The sequence below is a fragment of the Carcharodon carcharias genome, chromosome 17 (assembly GCF_017639515.1).
Source record: "Carcharodon carcharias isolate sCarCar2 chromosome 17, sCarCar2.pri, whole genome shotgun sequence".
NCBI classification, from domain to species: domain Eukaryota; kingdom Metazoa; phylum Chordata; class Chondrichthyes; order Lamniformes; family Lamnidae; genus Carcharodon; species Carcharodon carcharias.
In genome coordinates, this window is record NC_054483.1 from 92,511,466 (window position 1) to 92,531,255 (window position 19,790).

Here is a 19,790-nt window from a genome sequence, read left to right on the forward strand (position 1 = left end):
ATGTATTGGCACATGAAATATGGGTATACAATACATGGAAGTTTCATGGCAAAGGTGAATATAGATTTGAATCTGAAAATGTGAAGAAACTCAATCCTATATAGTTATAAAACAAAATAAATTACTCTAATTTTGTACAGCATTGAGGCAGCTATATTTGTAGCACCTTAACTTCAAAAGGATGTTGATACACTGAAGAGAATTTAAAGAACAACAACCATGATCATTGTGCTTCTTAGAGCTTAGATGAGAGATTCAAGACTTTGCATTTCATTGAAGAAAATAAGATTAAAGTAAACATGACTTTGGGTTTCAAATGGCGATAAGCACGGATAATGAGGATTTATACAAATTACTTAACTTTGAGCATGATCCTGTGATGCGAAGATGTGAGAACAAAATTAGCAAAGCTGCAGAGTACAACATTTCCCTGTGGAGCAGTCTCATTTTGGTAGATTCCCAGCAAAGACAATTAATATGTTGATTAAAGCTCTTTCAAGAAAGCTTGTTTAAAAGAGCAAAATAATCAATTGTTTAAGAATGGGATGAACTGATTTTGCGCAGCCTTAATTCAATTCCTGGTAAGCAAGGTGCCCAAAGCAGAAAACTGCCTTCAATTTAACATTAAATAAGCCATCTCCGATGTACTGTAGATGATAATATAGCTGGTGTGAGAAATCGCAGTGGTGCAGTAGGAGTGGGGATTAAACACATTATTGGGTTAGGGCAATAGGTTTACTTGTATTACCTGTAATTGTCAGATAAATGCCACTATTATATATTTAACATGAACTCAAGTTGTTTGATTGGGAGAGGAGCAGGAATTTAATATAAGCATCTTAATAAAGGTATTTGCACTTTGTGCTGTTAAATATACTTTGTGTTTTTAAAATGCACTAATGACATCTAGTGATAGCCCAAATGCACTGCATCAACTTTCACAAACTTTTAATTACTGTATTAATGATGCTGACTAATTTGTGAAATAATTTGATTCTAATACCTACTAGGAAAATATTTTTCTTGATTACAGTCTTGGTGGCAATAATTTATTACTGCAGGGATTGATCAAATTCAGCACCAGTGGTGATTATATTCTGGCCTAAACAATGGAACACTGGCACACACTTATTTTCACTATTCTAATCTGGCAGTCATTGTTGTACATAAGAATTGCACTTTGTGAAATTTGGCAGCCCATAATAAGGTGAGCAACATCCAGATCTTAATTTTGTAACTTGCATCAAACACCAAAACTCCACATCACCAGTGGAACCCCAGTATCATTGTCCAGAGTCCAGAGGTGGTGCAACTCCTGTACTGTGCGCTTGCCCTGCACTATTTGTTCTAATTTCCCCTTTCCCATGTATAATTTTAATGCCTGTGAAGCGGTTTGGTTAGTTATTTCTGTGGGGGAGGTTATTCTAAACCCTTATGATATTTGGCATGAAACTGTTCAGATGTGCATGTGTGCAACATTGGAGAGGCACAAACCAGTTGGTGTTTTCTCTCCTACAGCACATTGCTTGTTTAACCTATGATGGAATATCAATAGCAACTTCATGGTGACCTGCTTTGTAGAACAGAATAAGCCTACTCAACTGTCTTTGTTGTTGCAGTGTAGGCCACTCCAGGGAGTTCAGCATAGATGTAACACAGAATGTTCTTGCATAGTCACCGAAGATGAACCATGCTGCACGCCTTTGAACCATTTCCAGTTTGTTTACAAGGTAGACTTGATGGAGGTCCCTGTCCATTGTTGAATACTCGAATTTCGGACATACCAAACCCTTGTATGCAGCAATTTTGACTGTTTTGTCTCATTTATCTCACCTTACTAATTGTAGGATTCTGTTTTTGCCATTTACAGCATGATTAACATGAAATGTCACATCACCTGATAGGAGGACACCAAGGTCCAGGCTCTACTTGATGGTGTAAGATTGACTCCCATCATACCAAATGTGAAGGTTCTAGGGTGTCCGCATCTTGTTGCAAGAATGGTATGGCATTTTGACAGGTTGAAAATCATTTGCCATCTATCAGATCATTCTCTCAGTGGATCTAAATCCTTCTGCAGCTGTAGATGGTCTTCCCACCCACGAATGGGCCGGTACATGAGTCAGTTGTCTGCAAAGAGCTTGCTTTTGCTGTTGGGACTGATTCTATCTCCTGTGCCATTTATGTACAGCTGGATCATTAAGGCACTGAGAATGGTCCCCGGAGAAAGGATGGTAAAATCATGGGCAGGATTTTCCGGTTGTTGGGCCGGTGCGGCAGGTGGGCCTAGGAACGGCCGGGAAAAAGTCCGCCACCCGCAATTGCACACTGGCTGACCAATTAATGACCAGCCAGCCTGAAAGGCATGCTGGGGAGCTCAGCGCTGCCGGATGGGGGCCAAAGGAGCGCGAGTGCAAAAGTCTGTACATGCGCGGGTGAACACGCACTGAAAGCTCCCTGAGGGCACAGAGCTGCCTCAGGGAGCTGAAGAATTGCGGATTCCAAAATAAGGATTTTAAAAATATGAGAAGCATGTGCCTCAGGGTCAGATGAACATGGACATATTTAAAATGATTTTAAAGAATTTTATTGTCTTTTTAATTACTGTTGGAAATCTCAATCCACCCATGGATGAGGCTTCCTAAAAAATGCAAAGGCCACCTGGCTGATTCGACCTCCCGACAACCGAAATGTTGGACGAGCAGCGAAAAATGGGTAGGACTTAATTGGTTAAGAGCCTTAATAGGCCTCTTAATTGTCAGCGGGCATGTGTGGGAGTTGGAGCTATTTTATGCCCGATCAGGTCAGTCGGGCGCCCGCAGGACATAAAAATATGCCTCATATCTCATATAATCACACTATTCCTATTTTCACTTGCAAATTAAACGCAATAATATAGTTCCAAAATATAAAAATGTATTCAAATTTCTGTTTGACTCGTTAATGAGTGGCCTACAGTGCTTAACAGATAAAAAATAACATATGATGGCTGGATATTACATGTGTATGACACTGTATGTTACTCACAATAAGAGGTTGTGGTAGAAGAATTAATCCAGGCTGGTCTTTTGGTTCAAGCTAGTTTATTTTCAAGACAACTCAGTGCTACTGACTTCCAAGTAGCTTCCACACAAAGTGTTCCAGCTGTATCTTTTTATTCTATTTAGATGTGATAATTAATGCCCATCACTTGATTAACTAGCAATTATTTTTAACAAGGTGATTGCCATCTTAACAGATTCCCTTCTATTTTTAACTAAAAAAACTTAAAGAACATTTTTTTCAATGAACAGAAGGAAACAATGTTATGTATTTCCATCATCTATAATTCCTGTATTTCTTTTACCATATATATATAAACAATTATAAAACAATTTTTTTTCATTGCATCATTATAACATAAGATGTCCCTCTTCCAACACATTTAATAATTTCTTAGAGCAGACACTTCTTTTCGTAAAACAGTCTGATAGTTGGTGACTTGTGTCAACCCATCATATCTTAGAGACCTCTCTTTTCTCTAACACCTTCATTGTGCTGGCTAGGTCTATTATGAGCCTTTTTTCAGTGACACTTTGCATCAAATGAACGTTGTCCCAAAGAGACCGGTTATCAACATAGCATTCTATGGGCAAACTTTTCTCACACTGCCCCTTATATAATATTTCTGTCAGTATATTGGATAAGTAAATACCCATATCTAATGATAAAAACAAAAAACCGTGGATGCTAGAAATCCAAAACAAAAACAGAATTACCTGGAAAATCTCAGCAGCATCGGCGGAGAAGAAAAAAGTTGACATTTCGAGTCCTCATGACATTTAAACAGAACTAAGTGAAATTAGGAAAGGGGTGCAATATAAGCTGGCTTAAGGTGGGGGGAGAGAAGTGGTGGGGATGGGGGTGTGGTTGTAGGGACAAGCAAGCAGTGATAGCAGCAGATAATCAAAAGATGTCACAGACAAAAGAACAAAGAGGTGTTGAAGGTGGTGATATTATCTAAATAAATGTACTAATTAAGAATGGATGGCAGGACACACAAGGTACAGCTCTAGTGGGGGTGGGGTGGAATAAGACTAACCGGGCATAAAAGGTATAGATTTAAAAATAATGGAAATAGGTGGGAAAAGAAAAGTCTATATAAATTATTGGAAAAAACAAAAGGGAGGGGTAAGAAACAGAAAGGGGGTGAGGATGGAGGAGGGAGTTCAAGATCTAAAGTTGTTGAATTCAATACTCAGTCCGGAAGGCTGTAAAGTGCCTAGTCGGAAGATGAGGTGCTGTTCCTCCAGTTTGCGTTGGGCTTCGCTGCAACAATGCAGCAAGCCAAGGACAGACATGTGGGCAAGAGAGCAGGGTGGAGTGTTAAAATGGCAAGCGACAGGGAGGTTTGGGACTTCCTTACAGACAGACCGCAGGTGTTCTGCAAAGCGGTCACCCAGTTTGTGTTTGGTCTCTCCAATGTAGAGGAGACCGCATTGGGAGCAATGAATTCAGTGGACTAAGTTGGGAGAAATGCAGGTGAAAGGCTGTTTCAGTTGAAAAGAGTGTTTAGGCCCTTGGACGGTGAGGAGAGAGGAAGTGAAGGGGCAGGTGTTGCATCTTTTGTGTTTGCATGGGGAGATGCCGTAGGTGGGGGTTGAGGAGTGGGCCAGGCTTCTACCAAGGCCAGTGTTTCAGCAGCTAAGGTGCTTTTCAGCCCTCTTTATTTTCTTGGTCTCCCAAGCCAATGGGCAACATTCATCATTCTTTCCTACCAAGAATATGATAAACCCTGCTGTGCTAGAGTACCTATCTGGAAGATTGCCATGTGAAGCATCGCTAAAAATGACCAACCTCATATCTTCTGGATCACCCAAGGCTGGAAACTTGTGTACACATCTCTTAGATTATAATTTTTTAAGTATTTTATTTGCTCTCAGAATGTGCTCAACTGTAGCATGTTTCATCATGGTACTCAGCTCCAACACATCATAACTGCTTTTAACTGATTGCAACCTGGTTTCAACAGGACAGACATCACGGAAAAATACCAAACTCTTGATGCATCATTCAACCCATAAACACATTTGTTTAATTTCCATAGCTTTCCTTCTACATCCCCAGCTTCTTTGGGCTGTTTCAAAAAAACTTTCCTTTGAAACTTTTCCCCTGTAAAAACGCAGCCTTAACATCAATCAATTTGCACTCCCAGGAATAAGATGCCAAAATAGCTTAAAAAAAAATCTTCAAACTCACATTCCCCACATTAGGCGAGTCCACTCTGACATCCTGATCTCCTAGTCTCTCTTCAAAGCCTCGGGCTACTAATCTCACTTTGGCCTTATATGTGCTGTCTGGGAGTACCTTTTCTGTACAGATCCATCTGTGAGATAAGGCTGGGTCAGGTATTTCAGAATATACCCCAAATTCCTTCCAACTTTCTAATTCATTTCATTTGGCTTCCTTTATCAGCTTACTTTCCAAATTATTTGCAGCCACTAGAATCTCTCGGTCATAAGGACTTCTACTTCGATTGAGATTGCTACCTTGCTCTCTATCCTCCTTGCTAAATTATGGCCTCTACTCACATTCTGAGCTGCTACTATATGATCATTCTCCCATGGAAACAAAACTCCGTTTGCAGGTCCGTGATTTTTTTCTAGGGCCACGACCACTTTCTGGTCCACTATCAGAACTCATACTGCAATTTCTGGGTTTCCACATCTTTACTTCGGTTTGTCAATCGATAGGTCTTGTCTCCTGACCTTCAACCTGCACATTTAGCCAATGTTTGTATTTACCAGTGGCTTTTCCTGTTCTCCCTATGATAATGGCATCCCTCCACACACTGGTCCCTTCTGGCATGTATGTTACCTTTGTTCCTACTTTGAGTAGTGGCCCTTTTGGACAAATAGCATTATCCTGTACCTCAGAATTACTTTGTTCATAGTCAGTCAACCCTGTATCTGCTGTCATCTGCTCCTCATAATTACCCAGTTTGTGTGTATGTGAAATGCATGGTACCTCCTTGCATTCCATGTTCTGTTCAGAATGTGTAAAGGTATAGTCAGTATCAATTTACCGTGAAGAATGTACCCTAACAGTATGATTGCCGTGTTACATAATTACTACTTTTCTATCACTCCCTATTACCTTGCCATGCCCTTTTCACTCTTTCTGGCCTTCCCTTTTATAATATACCATGTCTCCTTGTCTAACCTGTATTTCCGATGGTCTTATGCAGTGCCATAGGGCCTGCCGAGTTTTCTCCAAAATCTCAGCTTTAATGAAAGCTTTTCTGCCCACATGCAAAGCATTCAGATGAGCAGAAAATGCAGAGCTAATGCTAGTCCCTTCTAGAGCAGGGGGAGCATCTGACAACACTGAAGGTAACTTTGGATTTCTTCCATACACCAACTGGTAGGGACTGTACCCCCCAACCATTTGCAGAGAGTTCTTTGCGTGCACCGCCCATGCTAGCACTGTTTGCAATTTACAATCTGATTGATCAGCTAATATTTTACGCAACGTGTCAGCTATTATCGCATGGTTTCTGTCACAAAGACCATCACTAAACAGGCTTTCAGCTGAAATGTGCAGAACTATGATGTTTAAATTTTCGCACATATCTCAAAATTCCTCATTGGTGAATTCCCCACCATTATCTGTAAAGAACTTCGTTGCTGTTCCTAATCCTGTTCCTACCCATTTCTCCATGACCTTATCGACAATGGTCCTTTTGCCTTTACTATGTACCACAGTGAATAGACTAAATCTGGTTGCCATACATATGAAGTCTACTAAAAAATTACTCCTATCCTTGTCCCAATCTTTCAAGTCCATTGCCACTGCATCGTTAAACTCCCTGGCTAGTGGCAAGCTCACAACAGGACGTGGTGGTGTCTTGTAATATTTAAGGCAAACCCTTCACACTGAGCAGTGATTTGTTCAATAAGGTCATCATATCCTTTAGCAACCACTCCTGCATCTCAAAGCAGAGTCTGGATGTGCAAACTGTCCGTGTAATTTCCAAATGATCTTCTTTTTGTGGCACCAAATTCTTATTCTCAACGGTTAACAAAACTTCATGAACTTTTTGATGAGAAATCTCTGGCTTCCTTAGTGGCAAGCGGTAATGGCCTGACCGAGTAAAATGTAGATCCACATTTTTTCCAAACATGACTGCTCTATCATTCTTCATATCTAATGTCACCTGAGCCTTCTTCATCGCAAATCGACTCAACAATAGCGGTCTCTTTCTAGAAACCACATCTGTACTGATAAACAGGTTGATCCCTGCTATGTTGCAAGGGAGGACCACCTGTTTGGAGGATGTTAATATATTGTCAGCTCCAAACCTGAAGCAGTTAGAACTTTCATACTCCTTGACTTCCCACTGGTCTGCCTCATCAAGAGACTCCAGATAGCAGTTAAGCCAATCCATGCCACACACCACAGAAGTGCAACCGCTGTCCAGAACTGCACAGTTGAAGGAATCTACCATCAAGATACTCATCACTGGATTCAAACTCTCAGTCATCAATACAATTCCATCATGGCAGTCACTGTCATCATTTTCAGTTTCAGATGAATCCATCCTATTGGTCACTTCCTTCGCAGTGGGCCAGTTTATCATGTAATGATCACGCTGAAAACTCCAATTAACCATTCCCCGTGCACTTTTTGGGTTTAAATGCCTATGGTCACGCTTTTTGTCCCAACTCTCAAATTGGCTAGGGTTATAACCATTTTCAGACCTCCTGTCATTAATCCCACCTTTGTATTGGAATCGTCATCTAATATTTGGTCGACCTCGAAATTCAGCCACCATTGAATCCTCTATCCTTTGTTTCACAGCATAGTTGTTGGCACTTCCTAAGAAAATGGCAGGGAACTACTGTTTCCCCAAAGATATTTATTAGGGCAGCTGCCTTTGATCTAGGAGAGGTTCTTTCCCTTGGAATTGAACCCCTGTTAATGCTAAAAGACTATCAACGTGAGAAATGCAAGCACGGTCCAGTAATTTAAATGCCAATACCGATTCCAGAATTTCAAGTTCAAATCTCTGTAGTCTCCTGTACCATTTATCAAAATCCATGATATATTCTTCCATGGACTGATCATCTGATTTCCTAAACCTATCAAAGATCATCCATGCTTCATATGCTTCCAATAACTCATCCTTTTTGTAAAACTTATCCAAAAATTGTAATGGAAGGTTCAATCCCTGTTCATGATCCAAATCATCCACTTTCCACTCTGAAAATACTTTACTCCTGATCTTACTTTTGGCTGCTAATGATAATGCCAAAGCCATACCTTGCTTCTTCCGGGGTATAGAAGTAACCCGGGTCCACACTTTAACTTCAGCCTTTCATTGCTGATAAAGTTCAGAGTCAGAAAAAATTGGTGGATAGTCAAAGCTTGTGATTTTGCACCGTCCTTCCACTATTCTGTAACTTAAATTGTTAGCAACAGTACACTTCTTTTCCCTCAGAGGAGTGAGACAAAAATCTTCATATACAGCATCAATCAGCAAAGCTTAAAGTTCATCCTCTGCTACCATGTTATTCACAATAAGTGGTTGAGGTGGAAGAATTAATCCAGACTGGGTTCTTGGTTCAAACTGGTTTATTTTCAAGACAACACCTCAGTGCTAATGACTTCCAAGTAGCTGCCACACAAAGTGTTCCAGCTGTATATTTTTATTCTATTTAGATGGGATAATCAATGCCCATCAACTGTTTAACTAGCAATTGTCTTTAACAAGGTGCTTGCCATATTAACACTGTAGATCATGGCATCTGTAAACATAGCATAAATTTCAAAATGTGATTAGTTCTATACTTCAAGGCTGGGAAAGGGGGAGAAAACCCTTTCTGCTTTAGTCTATTAGAAAACAAATGCAACCATACTGTGTAGCCAATCAAAAACAATAAATGATGATAGGTAAAGAAACTGGATGAATAAGAAATTTGCAATACAGCCACTTTTAATTACAACAGACAAAGAAAATCAAGGCCACCATTGAAAAGACTTGCTCTTCATTGCTATTTGTACTTCATTTGCTTCACATCAGTCATATCAAAATAAGAATGGAGACCCCATTCTCTCTGAAAATGGAATTCAACTTGGTCAATACCATTCATTTGTGATGAAACTGCCACACGTCTCCACACCAAGAAGTTTCATTAAAATATCTTCGAAGGGCAGAAATAGAGAAACTACCACCAAAGGAAGGTACAGATGCAATTACACTGTAATCTGAGGTGCAGGGCATTTTGTACATCACATAAAAAATTCAATTTGTTATCTAAGACGCTTCTTCATTTATTGGCCTTTTTGTAGATTGTTTCTCGACCTGACTGACAAAATAAATTGATTGGTTAGTGATAAACTGCGTGGCTAGCAATAAATGGAACCATTTTTGACATGTATTTCCATTGACTGATGTACTTTAGCTTAGGCATACTTACCGTTATAACTTTACTGACATTTACAAAACACTTTAGGTATTGTGCAAGTAATTACAGCTTGAGAAGAAAATGAATTATATGGATAGAAAGCTCACCCAAAGCTGGATGTTTGCTTTTGTTCTGCAGTTGGCATAGTCCACAAATGATTCTTTCGCACTAACTGAGTAATAATCAAAGCAAGATCATAAACAGTGCCAGGTCTACAGGTCTTGACAATTCTACACTGTTTATGTTGCATGTTTCTTGGAGTTGAATTACATAAAACAGTAACTAGTCTTAAAAGATAATACAATGTTTGATGTACTAATCACTTTTACAAAGCTTTGTTTAAATAGAATATTCAAAGGACTCTACTATGTATTCATGTATTACGCATCTTTCTATTTAAAAACTTTGTGCCTACTTGCATGTCTGTTGCATCAAACTTGAACATGTCACACTTTAAAACATTAGATGATTATAATATGTGAATTAGTAATTGGCTGAAAAGGTAGCTTAACTGTTGCTTTGCCAATCAAATTACTGGTTGACTAAAAAGGAAGGAACAAAACAGTTTAATACAGTTGGTCAGTATCAAATGAGGAAACGAAAACAATTGAAAACTGAGTAATCAAATTAGGGGGAAGTAATGACGTAGCAGTATTGTCTGGACTAGTAATCCAGAGACCCAGGGTAATTCTCTGGGGATCCGGGTTCAAATCCTGCCACGGCAGATGGTGGAATTTGAATTCAATAAAAATCTGGAATTAAATGTTTAATGATGACCATGAAACCATTGTTGATTGTTGTAAAACCCATCTGGTTTACTAATGCCCTTTAGGGAAGGAAATCTGCTGTCCTTACCTGGCCTGGCCTGGCCTACGTATGACTCCAGATCCACAGGAGTGTGGTTGACTCTTAAAATGCCCTCTGAACAAGGGCAATTCAGGATGGGCAATATATGCTGGCCTAGCCAGCACTCTCATAGTCCATGAATGAATACATTTTTAAAATTGCTATTTTTTGAACTACCAGTAATGAACTAGGAAATATCAAGTCTGAATTTACAAATTAAAAAGGAGTGACTAATTGAACTATTCCAAGAATATTGTGAAGTTGAGTCGAATTTTTGTCCAGCTGAAAACTTGCCAGTAAATGTGACAGGAGGGATATTACACAGCCCACAAGAGTGGGAAACTGAATTATAGGTAGGATGCAAAATTTTGATTTTTCAACAGTGGGTTGAGAATGCAGAGATGCAGAAGTAATTATGGTTCTTGGAAACCATTCATCTCAGCCCTGGGACATGCCTGCAAGAGTCCCTCGAGGCAGTATCATGACCCAACCATCTTCAACTGCTTCATCAACGACCTTCACTCCATCATAAAGTCAGAAGTGGGGTTGTTCACTGATAATTGCACAGTGTTCAATTCCATTTGCAACTCCTCAGATAATGAAGCAAGATTCGGATAACATTCAGGCTTGGGCTGAACAAGTGCCAGACAATGACCACCACCTCCATCAGGAGGAAGTATAACCACATCCCTTGACATTCAATGGCCATTACCATCATCAGAACCCTACCATCAACAACCTGGGGGTTACCATCGACCAGAAACTTAACTGGACCAGCCATATAAATACTCTAGTCACAATAGCAGGTAAGAGGTTTGGAATTCTGCAGCATGTATTGATGCATTTGCCTTTAAGGGATAGCAGCATGCTGTTGTTGGAGAAGGGTGTTGAGCAGAGCAAGGATTAACGTGGGACTGGAGAACAGTACCTCCTACAGTATGATGTAGAGAGTCACATGATAGTAGACTGTAAGAAGGTCCTGGGAGGGAGCCGGCATGAAGACAGCACCCATGCATGGCAGTACCTTGGATATGTACATAGTTATGGGTTAACAATAAACAGATCATGTTTAACCATTCAAGCCTCCAGACTTCTTTGTGAAACACAAAGCGAATATTTACAACATGGTGACAGTGCAGGATGGACCCTAAAATCAGAGCGAAGCTAGAGAAGGAACACAGATTCTCGAAGCATGAAAAGCTAAAGAGACTGAAGCCTGACCTGCGCATAAATGAAGACATAGAGTGCCTAAAAACTAATCCAAGACACAGTTGGAGATCACCTAAATAAAAAGCTCTGTTGCAGACATGGAGGCTGAATGACTCCACCAGGGCATGTGGTGGTCCATTGCCAGAGCTTGTCAAAGAAGGCAGAGTCAAGGGACCTGGCCAGATCACAAGAAGGATGAGCAAAGTACAGTTAAAAAGAACTGAACTTATCTTTTAAGATAGGCCGGCATCAGGGTCAGCACATCCAGAGCACAGCTGGAAGAGAGTTGAGGTGGCAAGTCCCATCTGGCACCAGCTGGGCTGGAAGGAAAAAAAAAAGAAACTTCACAAGGCAGAAAACAAACTACCCTCTCATGTTTTTCTCTAATTTAAAAACCAAACAGAGGGCCAACACTTCTATTTTGAAGATTTCCTGTGTAGTAATTGGCTTTGAAAGAGACAAGTAACTGGCCCCATCAGCCCAATGGGAGCCCACAAAAAGTGGCAAGTGTGGGAAGATCACCGAGGAGAAAGAAACAGCAGCTGCGGAACCCAACTTGTAGAGAAAAAAAAATTTAAAGAGGTACTCACCTGTTATAAAAAAGGGCCATGGGTAGAAAATGAAAACTACCAGACCCATTTTGGCTAAGCGAAGGGCTAAACCAGATCCAAGATTGGGAGTGTGGGAGAAGAAAATTTTTTAATTATCCAAGTGCGTCAGGTCTAAGTGCAAAATCTGAAGAATTCCTTTTATGCTTGTGTGGAGAACTTTCTGACAAAGTAATCCCAATGCAGTGCATTGATAATTCCTCAGTCAGCTTTGATGAAATATGAAATTCCTTTGACAAATATTTTAATCTTCAAGTTGGGGGCCATGCAGAGCTTAAAAAGAGGCATAGAAAGAAACATAGAAACTAGGAATAGGAGTAGGCCTTTCGGCACTTTGAGCCTGCTCCGCCATTCAATATGATCATGGCTGATCCTCTATCTCAATGCCATATCCCTGCTTTCTCTCCATATCCCTTGATGCCCCTAATATTATTCAATGTATCAATTTCTTTCTTGAATATACTCAGTGACCCGGCCTCCACAGCCTCTGTGGTAGAGAATTCCACAGGTTGACCACCCTCTGAGTGAAGAAATTTTTCCTCATATCAGTCCTAAATGGCCTGTCCTGTATCCTGAGACTGTGGCCCCTGGTTTTAGACTCACCAACCAGGAGAAACATCCTCACTGCATCCAGTCTGTCTAGCCCTGTTAGAAATTTATACATTTCAATCAGATCCCCTCTCATTCTTCTAAACTCTAGTGAACACAGGCCCAGTTGAACCAAGCTCTCCTCATATGACAGTCATGTCATCCCTGGTATCAGCCTAGTGAACATTCGCTGCACTCCCTCTATGGCAAGTATATTCTTTCTTACATAGGGAGACCAAAACTGCATGCAATACACCAGGTGTGGTCTCACCAAGGCCCTGTATAACTGCAGTAAGGCATCCCTACTTCCGAACTCAAATCCGTTTGCAATGAAGGCCAACATAACATTTGCCTTCCTAATTGCTTGCTGCACCTGCCTATTTACTTTCATTGATTGGTGTACAAGGACACGCAGATCCCTTTGTACATCCACTTTTCCCAATATATCACCATTTAAGTAATACCCAGCCTTTCTGTTTTTCACACCAAAGTGTATAATTCACATTTATCCATGTTATACTGCACATGCCTTGTGTTTGCCCACACATGCACAACTTGTCTAAATCGTCTTGAAGCCTCCCTGCACCTCCTCACAACCCTGCCCAATTTTGTGTCATCAGCAAACTTTGAAATATTGCATTTTGTTCAAGTCATTTATATATATTGTGAAGAGTTGGGGCCCAAGCACTGATCCCTGCGGTACATCACTAGTCATCGCCTGCCACCTGAGAAAAATCCATTTATTCCCACTCTCTGTTTCCAGTCTGCTAACCAATTCTCAATCCATGCCAGTATATTACCCCCGATCCCATGTGCTTTAATTTTACCCACTAGCCTCTTATGTGGAACCTTATCAAAAGCCTTCTTGAAATCCAAATACACCACATCCAATGGTTCTCCCTTATCTATTCTGCTAATTACATCCTCAAAAAACTCCAGTAGATTGGTTAAGCATGATTTCCCTTTCATAGAGCCATGTTGACTTTGTCTAATCCCGTTAATGCTTTCCAAGTTTTCTGTTACCACGCCTTTATAATAGAGTCTAGCATTTTCCCCACTACTGATGTCAGGGTAACTGGTCTGTAATTCTCTGTTTCTTCTCTCCCTCCTTTTTAAATAATGTGGTTACATTTGCCACTCTCCAATCTGTAGGAACTGCTCCTGAGTCTATAGAATTTTGGAAGATGACCACCAATGCATCCAATATTTCCAGGGCCACTTCTTTTAGTACTCTGGAGTGTTATCTGGCCCTTTCAGCCTTTAACCCCATTAATTTCTCTAGCTCCATTTTTTTACTAATACTGATCTTCTTCAATTCCTCCCTCACTAGACCATTGGTTCCCTAACATTTCTGGGAAAGTATGTATATCCTCTTTTGTGAAGACAGAACCAAAATATGTGTTCAATTCTTCTGCCATTTTTTTGTTCCCATTATAATTTCCCCCGTTTCTGACTGTAAGGGACCTACATTTGTCTTCGCTAATCTTTATCTCTTCACTTATTTATCGAAGCTTTTACATTCAGTTTTTATGTTCCTTGCAAGTTTACTCTCATATTCCATTTTCCCCTTCTTGATCAATCTTTTTTTCCACTTTTGCTGAATTCTAAACTGCTCCCAATCCTCAGGCTTACTGCTTTTTCTGGCAGTTTTACATGTCTCCTCTTTGGATCTAATAATATCCCTAATTTCTGTTGTAAGCCATGGCTGAGCCATCTTTCCTATTTTATTTTTGCGCCAGACAGGAATGAATAAATGTTGTAATTCTTGCATATATTACTTAAATATAAGCTATTGGCTATCCACTGTCAACCCTTTTAGTAAGGTTCCCCGATCCATCATTGCCAACTTGCACCTCATACCCTCGTAGTTCCCTTTATTTAGATTCAGGATCCTAGTTTCAGATTCAATTCCTTCACTCCATCCTAATGAACAATTCTATCATCTTACGGTCACTCTTCCCCAAGGTATCGCGCACAACAAGATTGTTAATTAATCCTTTCTCATTGCACAATACCCAGTCTAGGATACTCTGCTATCTAGTTGGTTCCTCAATGTATTGTCTTAAAAAAACCATCACATACACACTGCAGGAAATCCTCCTGCACAGTATTATTGCTAGTTTGGTTTGTATATAAAAGTCACTCATGATTACGGTTGTACCCTTATTGCATGTATCTCTAATTTCCTGCTTAATGCCTTCCCTTACATCTCCATTACTGTTTGGGGGTCTATAGACAACCCCCACCAATGATTTCTGCCCCTTGATGTTCCTTATCTCCACCCAAACAGATTCCACATCATGATTTTCTGAGCCAATATCCTTCCTCACTATTGTATTGATTTCCTCCTTTACTAACAATGCTACCCAACCTCTTTTCCCTATTTGTCTGTCCTTCCTAAATATTGAATACCCCTGGATGTTCAGTTCCCATCCTTGGTCACCACGCAGTCATGCTTCCACTATTGCAACCATATCATAACTGTTTATATCTTTCTGCACTCTTATCTACCTTATTGCGAATGCTCCGTGCATTAAGATACAATGCCTTTAGACATGTCTTTTTAACCATGTTAGTCATCTTAGTTTTATTTTGCACTATGACCCATTTGTTTCTCGCCCTTGTTTTTTCTGCCTTCCATCTTTACTTCTAATTTTTTTGTCTTTTGTTCTATCCTTGTTTCCCCCTTCTCCATCCCCCTGCCATTCTAGTTTAAACACTCTGCAACTGCACTAGCTAACATCACCCCTAACACCACGAGGAAACCCCTCTACCCCCCCCCCCCCCCACCCCCCCACCCCCCCCAACAAAGCGACGAAAAGGCAAAATACAATACAAATAAAAACAAAAACAGAATTACCTGGAAAAACTCAGCAGGTCTGACAGCATCAGCGGAGAAGAAAAGAGTTGACGTTTCGAGTCCTAAAAAGAGTTGACGTTTCGAGTTTTTCCAGGTAATTCTGTTTTTGTTTTTGTTTTGGATTTCCAGCATCCGCAGTTTTTTTGTTTTTACAATACAAATACACTACCTGAACAAACCACACGAGGGCACCAGAGAAGCAGAGAACTTCCCAAAAGTCCTCGGAATCTAACTTTTTGGGCAGCCCAAGACAGAAATCCCTGTGTTTCTGAAAGCACAGACATGCTTCCAGAACTGTACCAACAGCTGGTCGTGAATGACAAGGAAACAGCCCTGTGGCAGGCAGAGCAAAGAAGGAGAAATAAATTCAGAAAATGTTTGTATCAAAGCTAAACTGGAGGTAAAAACAAAAAAACTGCGGATGCTGGAAATCCAAAACAAAAACAAAAACAGAATTACCTGGAAAAACTCAGCAGGTCTGGCAGCATCGGCGGAGAAGAAAAGAGTTGACGTTTCGAGTCCTCATGACCCTTCGACAGAACTTGAGTTCGAGTCCAAGAAAGAGTTGAAATATAAGCTGGTTTAAGGTGTGTGTGTGTGGGGGGGGGTGGGGTGCGGGGGGGGGGGGGGGGGCGCGGAGAGAGAGAGAGAGAGAGAGAGGTGGGGGGGTGTGGTTGTAGGGACAAACAAGCAGTGATAGAAGCAGATCATCAAAAGATGTCAACAACAATAATACAAAAGAACACATAGGTGTTAAAGTTGGTGATATTATCTAAACGAATGTGCTAATTAAGAATGGATGGTAGGACACTCAAGGTATAGCTCTAGTGGGGGTGGGGAGAGCATAAAAGATGTAAAAATAAATAAATAAATAAATAAATAAATAATTTTTTTTCCTTTTTCTCTTTTTATAATGGAAATAGGTTGGAAAAGGAAAATCTATATAATTTATTGGAAAAAAAAGAAAAGGAAGGGGGAAACAGAAAGGGGGTGGGGATGGGGGAGGGAGCTCATGACCTAAAGTTGTTGAATTCAATATTCAATCCGGATGGCTGTAAAGTGCCTAGTCGGAAGATGAGGTGTTGTTCCTCCAGTTTGCGTTGGGCTTCACTGGAACAATGCAGCAGGCCAAGGACAGACATGTGGGCAAGAGAGCAGGGTGGAGTGTTAAAATGGCAAGCGACAGGGAGGTTTGGGTCATTCTTGCGGACAGACCGCAGGTGTTCTGCAAAGCGGTCGCCCAGTTTACGTTTGGTCTCTCCAATGTAGAGGAGACCACATTGGGAGCAATGAATGCAGTAGACTAAGTTGGGGGAAATGCAAGTGAAATGCTGCTTCGCTTGAAAGGAGTGTTTGGGTCCTTGGACGGTGAGGAGAGAGGAAGTGAAGGGGCAGGTATTGCATCTTTTGCGTGCGCATGGGGTGGTGCCATAGGAGGGGGTTGAGGAGTAGGGGGTGAGGGAGGAGTGGACGAGGGTGTCCCGGAGGGAGCGATCCCTACGGAATGCCGATAGGGGGGTGAAGGGAAGATGTGTTTGGTGGTGGCATCATGCTGGAGTTGTCGGAAATGGCGGAGGATGATCCTTTGAATGCGGAGGCTGGTGGGGTGATAAGTGAGGACAAGGGGGACCCTATCATGTTTCTGGGAGGGAGGAGAAGGCGTGAGGGCGGATGCACGGGAGATGGGCCGGACACGGTTGAGGGCCCTGTCAACGACCGTGGGTGGAAAACCTCGGTTAAGGAAGAAGGAGGACATGTCAGAGGAACTGTTTTTGAAGGTAGCATCATCGGAACAGATGCGACGGAGGTGAAGGAACTAAGAGAATGGGATGGAGTCCTTTCAGGATGCGGGGTGTGAGGAGCTGTAGTCAAGATAGCTGTGGGAGTCGGTGGGTTTGTAATGGATATTGGTGGACAGTCTATCACCAGAGATTGAGACAGAGAGGTCAAGGAAGGGAAGGGAAGTGTCAGAGATGGACCATGTGGACATGATGGAGGGTTGGAGATTGGAAGCAAAATTAATAAATTTTTCCAAGTCCCGACGAGAGCATGAAGCGGCACCGAAGTAATCATCGATGTACCGGAGAAAGAGTTGTGGAAGGGGGCCGGAGTAGGACTGGAACAAGGAATGTTCCACATAGCTCTCCCCACCCCCACTAGAGCTATACCTTGAGTGCCCTACCATCCATTCTTAATTAGCACATTCGTTTAGATAATATCACCAACTTTAACTTTAACACCTATGTGTTCTTTTGTATTATTGTTGTTGATATCTTTTGATGATCTGCTTCTATCACTGCTTGTTTGTCCCTACAACCACACCCCCACTCCACCTCTCTCTTTCTCTCTCCGCCCCCCACACACACACACCTTAAACCAGCTTATATTTCAACTCTTTCTTGGACTCGAACTCAAGTTCTGTCGAAGGGTCATGAGGACTCGAAACGTCAACTCTTTTCTAAACTGGAGGATTTGAAGTGCAAGATTCATTCTGGGTATATATCTTTGGAAATACAAAATAGAATGCAGTTTTCAATGAACCAAACTCTTAGCAATCTGAACAAACACATTTCAGAGATGACACAAAGGTACCAGGAGGAAATAATAATCCTCAATCCCACAGTTGGCAAATCAAGCAGGAGTTGAGAAAAGTCAACCAGCTGTACAGTCAGGCACACAATAGGCAGGAAAGGCACACAAAGGAGTTGCAGCCTGAAAGAATCCTTGAGGAATCAATACGTAACCTTGGAAAAACGTAAGGAGTTAGTAAAGATATTGAATATTACTTCAGCAAAAGCAGCATTGGAGCTTTCAGTAGCAACAAAGCAACGCACTGATACACGGCATGATGGCAAGAGGTCAACAGGAAAATAAGCAGTTGAAAGAACAGCTGATTGTCCTTCAAGAGCAAATGCAAAGGAATGCAAGCCCTTCAGCAACAAGAAGAAATGAAGACTATCTTGAACAGCAGAATAAAAAAATTAGGAGCAGGAGGAGGCCATTCAGCCCATCCAGCCTGCTCTGCCATTCAATACGATCATGGCTGATCGAACACTTCAATGCCTTTTACCCACATAACCCCTTACTTTATTGTTAATTAGAAATCTATGAACCCATACCTTAAACAAACTCAATGAGCTTCCACGGCCCTCTGGGGTAGAGAATTCCAAAGCTTTACAGACCTCTGAAGAAAGGGCACAGCAGAAGGAACTCAAGGAGGCTCTTTTGAATTTACAAGAAAACCCAGAAGTCCCCCACACAAAGTACTTTCTGCACCAATGCCACCCTCAGTGCTTTGTCCAAGTGATGTTTAACATGGAGGAGCACAGATTCATCAGCTGAGGGAAGGCAATGCAAAGTAATCAGCAGGAGGTTTCCTTGCCCATGTTTGACCTGATGCCATGAGACTTCATGGGCTCCAGAGACAAAGTTGAGGACTCCCAGGGCAACTCCCTCCCAACTGTTTATCACTGTGCCACCACCTCAGCTGGGTCTGTCCTGCCAATGGGACAGGACATACACAGGGATGGTGATGGTGGGAGTCTGGGACATTATCTACAAGGTATGATTCCATAAGGATGACTATGTCAGGCTGTTGCTTAACTAGTCTGTGAGACATCTCTCCCAATTATTGGCACTAGCCCCCAGATGTTAGTGAGGAGGACTTTGCAGGGTTGACAGGGCTGTGATTGCCATTGTTGTTTCTGGTGCCTAGGTCAATGCCAGGTGGTCCATCTGGTTTCTTTCCTTTTTTGTGACTTTGTAGCAATTTGATACAACTGAGTGGCTTACTAGGCCATTTCTGAGTCAACCACATTGCTGTGGGTCTGGAGTTACATGTATGCCAGACCTGGTAAGGATGACAGATTTCCTTCCCTAGTGAACCAGATGGGTTTTTACAACAATTTACAATGGTTTCATTATCATCATTAGACTTTTAATTCAAGATTTTTATTGAATTCAATTTCCACCATCTGCCATGGTGGGATTCAAACCCGGGTCCCCGAAACATTACCCTGGGTCTCTGGATTACTATCCCAGCCACAATACCACTGCGCCATTGCCTCAGGTGAATGTGTTTTGTCACTTTATAATCTGAAAATATATTCACTTTTACTGAATAATGTGCAATATTGTCTTTCACCTTCATTTACAGCCTTCACGAGTCCTCCTACATCCCCTTCCCCCTACTCACAGACCCCACCAGCAGTTCAGCTGCACACAGCTGGACCA